A 13,729-nucleotide genomic window follows, 5' to 3' on the forward strand; every position below is an offset into this window, starting at 1 on the left:
CTGAGGTGTTTTTTTTTCATAGGTGTGAAGCAAAACAAACAAGAAAAAGCCACGCTCCGGGGGGAAGTTTCTCTCATTTTGAACAGAAATGCTGTATTTCGGTTCGGGAGCTCTTAGGGACATCTGTCAGGCAGAGCAGGATCTGGCTTCAGGCAATTTTCTTCAGAAAGTTACCCTGGGAGTTGAAATGAGTTGTTCATTCTGAGCATGGAAATGAAGTAGGTAACAGTGTCGTCCGTTCTTTAGTGATTTTTAGTGCGGGGACTCCTGATTTTCCAGCTCGCTGCACAGCATCTGTTTCTGACTGAATAGGTGTGCTACCCGTGTTGCAGTCCTGCTGGAGGAGAACGAGAGACAGGTGATGCTCCTTTTCCTTGTCCCTTTTATTGCCCTTGCTCTAACTCCCTGTCCTGTCGTGTACAAATGTCATCGCTGTTATTTTTAGACAGGAAGGGGGACGATGACTTTTGGAAGATGTTAAAGCCGCTTAGCTGTAGGCAAGTTGAAAACTGCTTTGGGTATAATATTCACTATGGAGCACGGCATCCACCCTGAGCCAGCGCATGGTAGGTCTGTCGTGCACAAGGATCTCAACAAGTTCCTTCGTGAGAAATCAGTACTTTTTAATCGAGATGTTGCAGTCTTGTATGACCCCTGAGCAATTTGCATATGTTAAATGTAGGTAATAAGGTCAGGCAGAATCGTGGTGTCTGTTCATTGTATGCACACACACACACATATATATATGTTACATGCGTATATACATGCTTATTATAACAGCTAGAGGTGAAGATATTTTGTGGTCCAAATACTAAGACAGAAGACTTAGATAAAAATCAGTTTTTATGATCTAATTAGGGTATTCTGATTTTAAATTGTATTTCTAAGTAACTATTATTTTAAGTCAATTCAAGATTGATTGCTTATATTCCACATTTGAGGATTCTAGAGTCTTTAGGTAGTCAGGTAAGTGGTACCAACTTTATTTTAGTGGAGGGAAAACAGCTGTCATCTGAATGTATTTAATTGGGAGATGACTGTGTGCAGCTGCTGAGATAATTGTGGTCTCCATTCTCTTTAGCATTATGATAATGCCATTAGATGACAAAACAGCTAATGGCCATAATTATGAAGTGTCTAATAGTTGCGGTTGAACAATGTAAAACACTTTCAGGAATAGGAGTCGTCCGTGTGTCGTCCCCCCCCCCCCCCCAAAGGAGTTTTAGGCAGCCATCTTTTATGATTTCTAACCTCTTTCAGGTGTCTTAAATTATGTATAGAAGGGACAGTAAATTGTGTTCAATATCTTAATTAATCTTCTCTAAACCTTACAGTGGGCATAGGAAAATCCTGAAAAAAAGCCTGTTAGATCCCTTTACTTAAGATTCTAGCTTGAATTTTAACCCCCCCCCCCAGTATTAGCAGTATGGATTAATCCTATCTGTGCAAGAATTAAGATTTTGCATTTCTACTTTAGGAAAGAGATTGTAATACGGATGGGAAGTCGTTGCCTGTCTCTCCCCCCAATACACACTTATCCAGGCTGTAAGCATTAGCCCTGGCATTTCCCCTCTTTCCAGAAGAGCTCTTCTGATGCAATGGTCAATGACAGTGGCAGTAAATATTCTCAAGCCTCTTTCTAAGCGTTGTGCAAATTCCTTCTCTTAGGACTCTGAAGAGAAAGACTCATTTTCTACATTTTGCGGAGTGTGTGGCTGTGTTCTTAATTATATGCTGAAATGATTGAATTTGGAGACAACTCCTGAAATAGTTAATGTAATTTGTTCTGGACCTGTATCTCTGGCTGGTTGTTGAAGCACTGTTTGTCAAGTGGTAAGAGCTATATCTGCTGATTGTCTGTCACACTCTTTTCCTGCTCAGGAAACTTAGTCAGTGGTACTAATAGCTAAGAACTGATATTCAGAACTGATTTTCCTCAGTTTTATATTATAATGTTTAGAAAAGGGAAGTTGAATACCGAGCTTTAATCCACAGATTCGATATTGCTATGTTTGTTTCACATTGTTGAGATCACCGTATGTTTTGGTGTGCAGCAAAGCCCCTTGTGTGCCCCTTGATCTAAAGGATGGAATCTGGTTATCTTGTACAGCAATAGAGGGTTACTGTACCAGATCAGGCCAATGACTTGTTTACTTCTGAATTGTTATTTCTTTCAAAAGGTGGCTGAAATACCTGTTTTCCAAGATGCAAAATGTATGTTTTCTCTCTTGTTGATCTTAATCTTGCAGGATAATTAGATATCACAGTTGCTGATTAAATGAATTGAACTCCGCTCAGGTCTTTTCTGAGATTTGTCTTATTTGCTCAGACCAAAGAGCAGAAACATCTCAAGTGAGCAGAATAAGAAAAAAATTATTGTACCTCATTTATACTAGATTTTTATAGGCTGTGGAAATTGTCTGTGTGGGGAGAAGGAATGGGGAATCAGCTATTAATTTACCACTCAAAAAACATGCCTAAAAATACTAGTGGAGATGATTGAAACTTTTATTTCAGCTGCGTGACTTGATTTGATGTTGTATTAAATTTCATTTAAATATATGAAGTATACAATATATGTACACTTAATTCTACCAATGCAAGTAAACCGTGCTCAATAGCTGAACATTTACATGCGTGGCTTCTCCAAACACAACTGGTGGTTGCTTGGAAACTTGGATTTTGCAAGCAAAAGCTTGCCCTGTGGTATGGCTGCATGTATGGTAATGTCCTGCCAGAGCTACCAAACCCCCTTTGGCTGTCAGAGGTGAGGAAATGGCTGAGTGCCACTGTTCTCAATGACCTTCGGAGCTATGGCATCTTATCACACTTATCATAGTAGTGCACCTTGGGATAGTGGCTTTGAGAGGCGAAATGTTCTATGGCCTTAACAAATCAAGTTTTCAGGCTATGCGAAGAGAGGTGGAGGGACAAAAGAAGCTTTAATTCTGCCCTTGTAGTGGCCTGCTGAAATACTGAGACTCTGTCCCAGTGTTGGAAATGACTGTAAAGAGTAAGTGAAGTCTTCAGATATTTTATAAAATTACTTTAGATGTAAGTGCATGAGGGAAGAGCTTCTTCTCACCTTCTTTAAGTAGTTTAAAATAAAACATCTAAAATGTGCCTGAAGAAACTTAACTTATAAGCTTTCTGGTGATTTTTCTTGTTCTCAGTATGGCAAATAAAAACTTCTGGCAACATATGCTGCATGTTGACTCCCCATGTTCTTTGAAGTATTGGCCGTTACCAGAGGGAACAATTTGGAAACCGATGGACCATTGGTCTGTTCCGGTATGGCAGCTCTCCTTTGTTACCATGCAAGATAATCAGCTTCTATCTTATCTTTGCATGCGTGTACCTTGTTCAATTTACTTTGCCTTTGTATACATTTGGTTTAATCGGCAATGATTGTCATTGAGTTTGTTCAAATCCCAAGATGTTTACATAAGCTTGGACTGGCCAGTGGTTGAGATTTGGGAGGCAGGTCTCTAGAAGCCGGCAAACTCTCAGAAGTGTGGCTACATGTGTATGCGTGCAAAGATAAGAAGCGAGGGTAGATAGAATATTCCAGCTGCGTATGTATCAGGACTTACAGTAATCAATAAGGCAATGCAGTGTTTACATAGTGCTGCTTACATACAATACTGCGAGGAAGAAGCGTAACTCCAACTTAAAATCCCATTTTTGTCATGTTTCCAAATGTACTGCAAGCATACTTCCAAACCTGGTTCATAACTGGTGTGTGAACTGTTGAGGAGCAAAAAAGATCTATAAATCACTGTGTGCATGTGCTCACAGATGACTAAGTTTTCTTTCAGACTGAGAAAACTGAGTGAAAAAAGGGGCAAAACATACAAAGTACTATGTTTTGGACATGAACATTGGGATGTTTACACATTTTTGGGGCTTGGAATCAGACTTTCAGATTATTACTTCTATTTTAAAAAGGAGATTTAAATCCTCCAAAATAAGCATGGTTTTTCTAAGTGGAAGGAAAGAAAAATAATTTGATTGCAGTCATATTCTTTCTGCTGCAGTCAATTGCAGGAAGACCCAGGTTCAGCTTTTTTTGGTCTGGTCAAGACTGAGGTAGTTTAGTTGAGGTCAAATTGGCCCCCTTGTTTTGGCATGTGTGAGAGAGATATTGTGCTCCGTGTCATGCAGAGACTGATGCAAACAAATGTTTGTTTTATTTCTATATGACTTTTGTCTATGAGCTCCTGTTGCTTGCAACCAGCATTTAGTGTTTATTTGTATTACTGGAGCCCGGTACTCCCATCCCTTCATCCTAGATACAATTGTAATAGTAGGAATCTGCCAATTTGTCAGTTCACATTTTCAAGAGCATGGTGTGTTACAGCTGTGCAGCGGCTTATATAGATCCTTGAGGTCACGCACGTGCTCAAGGACTACAATTGGGAAAAATGAAGTGGAAACAAGGTGATACTTGTAGCTTCCTCGCCCCCCCCCAGCCCTGCCCCACAGTCTAGCATTTTGATTTGCATCAGAGTGGACATTTTTGCAGCCTAGCACTGTGTATCTATCAATGTGCTTGGTAACGATTTTATCTGAGACAAAAAGGGATTGGAAAGCCAACTTTACATATTCTCAGAGAGCAGGGAAGACCTTTTGCCTGTCCCATTATTGTAGCTGGTTGTACATGTGAGATAGTGTACTAATGTTTAGGAGTTGTGGTTGCAGGTCAGCCCTGTTTGCTGATCAGCCAAATATTGAAGTTTTGAGTCTTGGCAGATTTTGGATACAGGTGAGGTGGAGAAGTGACTTAAAGGTTTTGCTGTTCCCTCCTTCCCTGCTGCATGCCACAGTGCAGCCCCTTAGCTACAATATTGCATGAAGGTGCTTCTTTAGGACTTGTGTGATTGAGATAGTATTTGGGTTGGCCAATATACAGCTTTCCACTCTTGCATTGTGCCGTGTTTCCCAATCTGTAACTTGACAGAAGTGTCATTTTTGCTGAGGACTGTCTGGCTGTCCTGTGACTGAGACCACCACATCTGTGCCAAGAAGACCTCAGGAGTGACAGCGTCGTTACGGGTCAGGAGGGCTCCCCATGTCTTTCTCCAAGAGGGACAGTAGAAATTCTCAGGATAAGAAACGCAGATACTAATAACTGCATAATTGACTAAAAATGGAGAAAAAAAAAAAAAGAAATTATCCAAGTTTACTTAGTAATTGACTGTCATTAGAAAGAAAAACAGTATCGGAAACCTGATCCTCTCAATGTCAACCACTAGTAGTTTATATCTGGAAGTCACTTTGGCTAAACCCCCATCTTTGCATCTTTTGTCACATTAAATGATTGCTGCATGAAAATGATTGTGGAAATGTATTTTGATTGTTGAAGGGGAAGGAAGGTGAAAAACTAGGTATCTTCTAATTAAAATGCCTTTTGAAGGCACGCAGTATCTAGCAATAGTTACAAAAATTCCACTTCTGTTCTGAAATGCATAGCACGATATGGTCAGCTTACTTGAAAAAAAAACCTTGTTGAGTGTCATCTTGTCCTGTGGTCTGCAGGCAGACACAGAAGCTGCATGAGGGGCACGAGTTCTGTTGGGGCAAAAAAGACTTTGTAATTGTACTAATGTTTAGGTTTTTGAATAACTGATAGAAGCAGAAGACTGTAAACTTCTGAGCACTAAAGCTCAGTGGAGACAGGTTGCATGCAGTGGAGAAACAACTCTGTGGAATGCATACATAAAAGTTATAAATGTATTAAATTTGGGCAGGTTTTCCTGGGGCTAGGCCTTCTCTCTTTTCCTATCATCCTTCCAGTATAACATTCCAAGTCCTTCTGTGATGTTTGCTTTCCTCCAGGAAATGAATTATTCTACCTCTAAAAGTTGCACATGAATGATCTTAAGAAAACCAGTAAGTGCAGTATTCACATTTCTGTATATCTGTCAAATGGTTGGTTGGGTAATTCTGGCACACTTCCTTGCCCTGGCTCTTCAAGTGCCAGGGAAAAAACATGCAAGGCTGTATAGATACGCCTCTGAAAACTTTCATTGCAGCTGAATCAAGGCTAGAGTTGAGATTCAATTGCAGTGAGCTAATTAGGCTGAGCTCCAAATGCCTGAGCGCTGGATGTATTATAAACAATGGTGCCAACGTATGCTGTAGGGAACTATGCACAGGCACAGTGCTTTGCTGACTTTAAACTTGGCAGTACCTCATTAATTTTGTGTGTTAATAGATTGTTTAATGTGCATTAGTGGCCGAACACAAAAGCTGTGAACATTTGCTCATTGAGTTCCAGATGGAAAATAGTGTCTTGTTGGGGGCAAGGTGTTTTCTGCCTGCCACCAAGAGGTCCAACACAAGTTTCAAATGTGTTGGAAAGTTGCCAGTTGCAAATAAGCCTGATGGGTAGGCTGAGTTACAGAAGAAGAATGTGTAGATAACTGAGTTTTTAGGTAAGGTACTAGCTCTCCTCATACAGTCATGCTTCATCTGGCATAATGGCCTGTGTGAACCATTATAATACCAGTAATGATAATGGGAGAGCACATGTATTTGCAAGCTTCTACTATGGTAGTAGCTACTGTATTTTACCTCCTACCAGAAAGATATGTATGTGTGTGTATATGTACATTTTTTTTTTAATAACAGAGGGAGTGTTCAGTGCTTTACTAGTCAAACTTAATATTCATTTGCTTTGTTTTTAGACAGTGATTTTTATTTTTTTTTTAATAGGAAATTCTAAAGCTGCTCTAAATCAAGTAGTTTTCTTTGGCCACCAGTTTGTGCACACCTGGAGGGCTAGAGAGGTGTTTGGTGTGAACTTTTCCCTTGTCTGGCATGATCAATTTTTGAGGACACATGGATTTTCATCTTCATCTTCCCACTTTCATAGTTCAGGATAGTAAACTAACAGCTGTTTTCTATGTTCAAGGAGCTGTAAGAAATTGCACAACGTGCAAAGCAGGGCCTGGGTAAGTGTGTAGGTATAGTGTAAGTACTTTTTAAAAAACAAAAAACCACAACAAAACCCAAAACAACTAAACTCCACAAAACCCAAAAGTACTGTCCCACATTTCTTAAATAGCAGTTTTGTCCCTTAACACCCACACTTTACAACAGAAAACCTAGAACCAGGAAAAATTACAATAAAAAATAGTCAGGCACAGGGGAAGCCAATGATTTCTTAGAGCTTAGGACAAACACTATGACAAAAGCAAGTTTTTTCTCTGAACTGCTTTAGAGTCAGAACTGCCAGTGGCGTAAGTTAATGAACACACATTTTCTCAAAACTGGCTGAATCCTTTTTTGGGCTTAAGAAAAGAATGTGTCTGTGTGTGGGACTTTATGCAAGGAATACATCAAGCACTATAACTGCAGCCTTGGAATTTTACCCCTTTGAAAGTTATAAACTACCAAAAATAGGAAATTATACTGCAAATCATTAGGTGGCGTTTATATATTTATAGTAATGTGCCTGGAGTAGGTCTTTTTAGTTTTTCTCATATGTTCTTCACAATCAATGTGATGTTTTAATATTTTATAAAAAATGTTAACTAAAGCCAAAATAAACTTAGGACAGGGTTTCTGCATCCTTTTAAGTTTCTTCTGCTTCTGCAAATATCGATCCTGATCTTTGAATTTCATATTTAAGTTTTCAATAGGAACATAAATCTCTCGCATGTTTTGCTAATGCCAATGGATTTATGATATGTCATTTGATAATACAGTTCTGTCATATTTGTAATAGAAAATTGAAATGTTTTACTCCTAACTATAAAATCCCTTTTCTTTATGTGCCTTTTTCTGCTGGGGTTATTTAAAAAGCAAATGCTTTGTTATATAACTTGACTAGTGTTTACTTCAAATGAGAAATACACTGTTCTTGGTGAACTAAGATCTTTAAATAGTAGCAATTCTTTATCTTTGTTTTTCCTACCAGGTTGTGGTATAATCCATTAACTTTACTCTAACACACCCTGAAAAAGGTAGAGAAATAGAGCATACATTTTTCTTTTACAATAATAGGAAAGTATAATACATTTGTTGAAGTAATATCTGTTTTGATTCTGCAAGAAATGACCATTGTGTGTTTAACTTCACTATATGAATAGATATTTGCTTTCTAGTGGGAGCAACTAGTAAAGAGAAAAGGTAAGGACCAACTAATAAAGACAAAAACTTGTATGCACATCCCCCAAATTAGGGCAATTAAAATTACTTGGCAGGCGTTGTTCACAGGATGCGTAGAACTTAGTTAAAATTATTTTATTTAAAATAAGGTATTTTTTTCTGAAAGACTAAGCATCTTGTGGTGCTAATTCTGTATGAACTTTTACTTTGTCCATATGGCTGTTGTCTCTTGCCTGTAGTCAATATGTTAAGTTATGTAACATATATACCCGGGTTTTTCACCATCTCACAAGTTTTAGTTGTTGATTTCTAAAAATAAATGGTTCTCCCACTGTCCTTCCCTAATTGCATGTGTACTAGCCCAGGCAAGAACACAGACTTGTCCCCTCTGTTTAGACCAGAGAGTGGTCACGCTTGCAATAAGCTGCTCACTGTCAGGCAGCAGTCTTGAACTGGCACAAGAAGATTGTACTAGCTTGGATATGTATAACTCCAGTGCTCAGAAGTCACTAGTCTCCTCTGCGAACGTACTCCCTGAAGTCTTGGGGATGCATTTAACTTTTTTCAGTTTTTAACAATATTTTTTTTCATTGCAGGGTTAATATTGCATAATTTTATATGGGTTGGATAGGGAAGAAAATTTGGTCACAGTTTGAGAACAGAATGTAAATCGTCCATCAGGTTACTTCCCTGGATTCTCTCCAAAGACAGTAGGATTAACAGCAGATGCATGGTGCTGGTGGCAAAGATTACAGAACCCTTGCTCATCCCTAGTACAACAAAGGCTGCAGTCTTTGTAGTGAAAGTGTCTTCCTTCTGTGAAGTAAGAAATTACCTTCAAAGAATATGTTTCTTCCTGCAGTAGCTATTGCCTTCCCAGCAAAACTGTGTCGTCTGAAAATGGGCTGGAATTGGCCAGAATCTTCTTTTTCACAATAACCCTTGAGGGCACCACAGTCCAACTAAGAGCTACAGTAAAGGTGCCTTGTCTCCTGTAAGGATGTTGACAAGAAGAGCAAAGGAGAATGGATGCAGGAAATAGTTGCTGCTGCTAATCTCATTCTTACACCCTTCAAATGCCTCTGTCCAATTACCTGTGCAGGGCAATGGAGATAGCGGACAGAGACAAGAGGAAAGATCTTCCATCCTGTGGCTTCAAAAAAAGAGAACACCCTGTGCTGATCGTGTTAAGAATCAGTGGTGTTTATATTCTGTAGAACAAAAGCTCTATCTGTCCTTTACAAACTTTGGCAAATACTTCTTAAAATTTTTTTCCACCTAATATTCCTCCTAAGTAGATCTAGTTGAGATTATTTTATTTGTTTGTTTTTCACTCCTGTCTTAGAAGACACTGAAAAGTGGTCAAACCTGTCAATGAGTAAATAAATAAATGTGTATTGCTTTATCTATAGTGTGAGTAAACTTCATGAGATTTTATGCTGTTATCTTATCCGTGACCCAGAAAGTATTGATAGTGGATTATCTCAGCACTTCACACAAAATAAACGTGCTCACTTGATGTTTTCTATGTCAACAGGTCATCCAGTATCCTAATGCTAAACAGTCTGAGCTCCCTGTTTTCAACAGTATGTAAAGTATATGACAGGTGCAGACATCTAAGTCTTACACGGTCATGTTAGTTGTATGCCTTTGTAGTTCTCTTCATTCAGGACAGCTCTTCGTAGCTTTTATTTACTATTATGACATGATCTTATTTGGACAGCTATGTATTTGAACCATAAAAATGAGAAAAATGCTACAAGAATAAGGGAGAAAAGGCTTTTGGATTCTGCAAGTTTTGCAGCAAATGCAAGGCTGTAGCTGTACTGTGTTAATGCTAACCATTTTTGGGCATGTGAATTGCTTGTTGCACTCTGATTGTCAAACACTGAGGTCGTCTCTTGATGACTTCTGTGGCAGGTTTTTTTTTGGCGTGGCTTTAATAGAAAACATGCATTCATCAAGTCTCACTGTAAAGTGAAACTGAGAAATTGAGCATGCTGTGCAAAAATGTGATGTACTATGAGAAAAGCATAATCTCTAGAAATTTTCAGTGGATAGTATCTGTAAGAGAAAAGGAACACTAGCTTATATGTCATATAAAGCAGTGTATATAACATTCAAGCAGGTTTTGATACTAGCTGTTAGTGTCTGCTGAGGTGGTCTCTTTTTTCTGAGGAAAGCTTTATATCAAATGCCTTTCTCTTCAAACAAACAGTGTTCATTTCAGGAAACCTGCATGTGGTCTATGTTTGTCGTTATTGAAATGATGTATGCAAAGTGCTGTGTGACTCTTCTCTTGAGGGATTCTGCTGGAAACTACCTAGCAAGTAATCAAACTATTTCCAAGCACTTGGAGGAAATCAGTCCATTAGTTTATACATTTGTTAGCAGTCAACATGGATTGGTCAAAACCCAATAATCTGTCAAATTAATTTCAGACTGTGATGGAGTAAAAGGGTTTCTGGCTAGAGGAAAACCAGATGTTGCCACATATGTCGTTTATCAGATTCTTGATACTTCCCTTGTTTGCTTATGAACATGGTTTTTTGATGAAATTAGTACTGTGTGCATAGGAAATGGAAATTGTGAGTACTGTATTTCAGCAAAGGTGTAGACCAACTGAAAAAAACCCACAACTGTCTGGGGGAGAATAAGAGCAACCCAAGGACTAGAAAACATGATGTTGTGATCTGCGGAAAGATAGCTTAGCATAAAGAACAACAGTGGAAGGTGGATGACTTGAAGTCTTCAAAAAAACACTGCTCTAGGTAGGAGGAAAAAGGTCTGTTCTTTGTGTTCAGATGAATTGGATAAAAAGTAATGGTTTTTAAAGCACACTCTGAATTTCTTCTATTGCATGGGAGGGATAGTGGAGCAAAGAACTTCATTGCCTGGAAAGGCTGTTGAATCTGCTCCTTGGAAGGCTTTAAGAACAGGCTAGATAAATATTTATCAGGGTTCATCTAGGTGTAATTGATCCTGCTGCGGGATAGGTGTCCAGGATTTCTGCATTCACACTGTGAAAGGAATATGTGCAGATCCTGGGAGGAGTATGCGCAGATCCTGGGAGGTGGGCAATTTCTTAACCTTGTGACACTTGAGTTCTGTATTTGGGGGGGTGTGTGTGTGTGTAAGATGGAGGGTTGGCACTCTTCTTGTCCCCAACCTTTCTGTTTCTTCTCCACAAGTACCTTTTCTCCTTTCATGTTAGTTCAATCCAAAACCCACTATGAAGGTTTGTTAAACATGCCACCTTCTCTGCTGTTGACGGCATCTCTGCAGATAATCTGGCCTCTGTGCTACCTGTGATGGCCAGATTCCTGTGACTGGGGGCTTTAGCTGTATGGATACATGAAGGATATGTGCTGGTTAGGTGCTTCCTCTGTTGATCCTTTCAATGCGCTTACAGCAAGATGGAGTCAAATTTTAGAATCATAGAATCATTTAGGTTGGAAAAGACCTTCAAGATCATCGAGTCCAACCATCAACAATGCCCACTAAACCATGTTCTGAAGTTCCTTCTCTATGCGCTTTTGAATACCTCCAGGGATGGCGACTCAACCACTTCCCTGGGCAGCCTGTTCCAATACCCGACAACCCTTTCAGTAAAGAAACTTTTCCTAATATCCAACCTAAACCTCCCGTGCTGCAACTTGAGGCCATTTCCTCTCATCCCATCTCCAGCCACCTGACAGAAGAGACCAGCACCCACCTCACTACAACCCCCTTTCAGGTAGTTGTAGAGAGCGATAAGGTCTCCCCTCAGCCTCCTTTTCTCCAGACTAAACTTTTAAGACTTTTCAATGCGTTGTTGCTGTGGTAATAAGAAGTGCTCCTTTCCATCCAGTTTGTTCTGTCTTGCTGTTGAAACTGGCAAAGATCTTTGGGATGAAACATTATGTATCATAGATTTTTAGCTGAATCCACTATATCTGAATGTACAGGCTGATTTAACAGTGAGCGGCTGATGGAGATCTAGCAGGTTGTGGTGGGTGGGTGGCTCTTGTCACACGGCTAAGAAAAGTGACATTTGTATCAGAGTTTCAAAGGAAAATGTCTCCTTTCTGTTTCCTCTCTTGGCATCATAATACTGAGCAGTGACAGCCTTGTTGCCGAAGCAAAGACCTTGTGTGCTTTGGGTATCTCATGAGAAACAGATCTATACCTTGGTCTCATTATGGGGAAGTTTAGAGAGCATCTCGGTTGTTAGAGCTCTCCTCCATCTGTTAGCATGCATGAAGCTGGGTCTACATTGTTCACTACTGTTTTCTACTTCGAATTTTTTTTTTTTCCCCATCTCAAAGTAGTTTCCTGTTTTTTTTGAGAATGGCCTAGTTTATTATCCTTGATAGCAAATATCAGATGCCTGGATCTTGGACATAGTTACCAGAAATAATTTGCTTAATTTCTGTCCTTCTCCAGAGGGCCCCCTGCCCCCCGTGTGTTGTGTTTACTCCCACCCCTTTTCTGGTACCCCTCTTTGTAGGAGATAGTTAGACTCACAGCTGAGCATGCTGTTGAATATATTATCCTGTATCTCAGGGTTGATGGGTTTTGTTGCAAGAACTTTTTAGTTTCGCCATGAAAGGAGGTGTCAACCCATCTAGGACTTAACAGAGCTGAATGTTCTCATCCACAAGTGATGGGTGATAGCCGTGCCCTTGAAAATCTGTAAGAAGGGCATTCTGTATCTCTCAGCTTTTGAGTCTCATTTTACCAGCAGATTATTTTATGAGCAATACTTGTTTCCTCATGGCATGTGACTATTTTTATGAGGCTCTTTTAGGCTTTCCGTTAGTCCATGAGCCAGCTCTAAGGTATTAACAGTAGCAATTGTGTCCCTGAAATTCAGCTGGTTAATGGGATCATCAAGACAGGTTACCCAGTATCAAGAGTTGTGTTGTAATAGGTGAACAGGTGACAAAATTGCACTGTCTCTTGCTCAGTCACTAGGGTTAATTGACATGACCTTCGACTCGCTAGTGGCTGGTCCTTCTCCAGCTGAGATGTGCCTATGTGCAGGAGGCGCTTTAACCAGGTACTGCCTGGTTGTCACAGATATGTGGTGGCATGCACTTGTATGATTCTCCATGACAGATAAACTCAGGCCTTATCAATAATCCTCAAGGTCGTTTGTGTGAAGCTGAAAGAGATCGAAGAACATAGCAGTCTCTCTGCAGGGTCTGAGTTAATGCAGTATCTTTTGCAACACTGCAGAAGTGAAGTGTCCTTCTGTTGTCAAAATTCACCAGAATTGAACATACCTGATTATCTTAATGTCTCCTTTTTTGCGACGTGTCAAATGGTGACCTGGAGCAGTGTCCTCACCTTTATCAAGTTCTGTGCTGTTCCACCTATGTTTAGAGCTTGTGTGGTACTTCACTGAGAGGTTCTGTGGTTACTATTGGTCTGAAGGACTCTGTTTTGCCTACGGGTAGGACACAGTATGTGGAAGTTGCTAGCTGGAAGTGTTTATCAAGAACCATTTCTAACAATGGGTAATAATGTTATCTACTGTCAGCTGAAGACAGTAGATGCTGAAATTCCACTGTGTCCACTCTTTCCCACTTTCCCACAAGAATTTGTTTGCACTGAATTCTGTATTTGATAA

General features: G+C 39.7%; 1 protein-coding gene across 6 annotated transcripts in view; it reads left to right on the forward strand.

Annotated features, from left to right (window-relative positions):
* KCNQ1 (potassium voltage-gated channel subfamily Q member 1) overlaps positions 1-13,729 on the forward strand; it is a 422,193-nt gene that overhangs the window by 53,563 nt on the left and 354,901 nt on the right. Inside the window, exon 1 of one of the 6 annotated variants that reach the window (XM_069803652.1) lies at positions 56-358. The exons of the other annotated variants lie outside the window; for them this stretch is intronic. The gene's annotated coding sequence lies outside the window, so the exon portion shown is untranslated. Of the gene's footprint in view, positions 1-55; positions 359-13,729 lie in introns of those variants that run through there. 6 annotated transcript variants of the gene reach the window in all.

Source organism: Haliaeetus albicilla, chromosome 16 (genome assembly GCF_947461875.1).
Source record: "Haliaeetus albicilla chromosome 16, bHalAlb1.1, whole genome shotgun sequence".
Classification (NCBI taxonomy): domain Eukaryota; kingdom Metazoa; phylum Chordata; class Aves; order Accipitriformes; family Accipitridae; genus Haliaeetus; species Haliaeetus albicilla.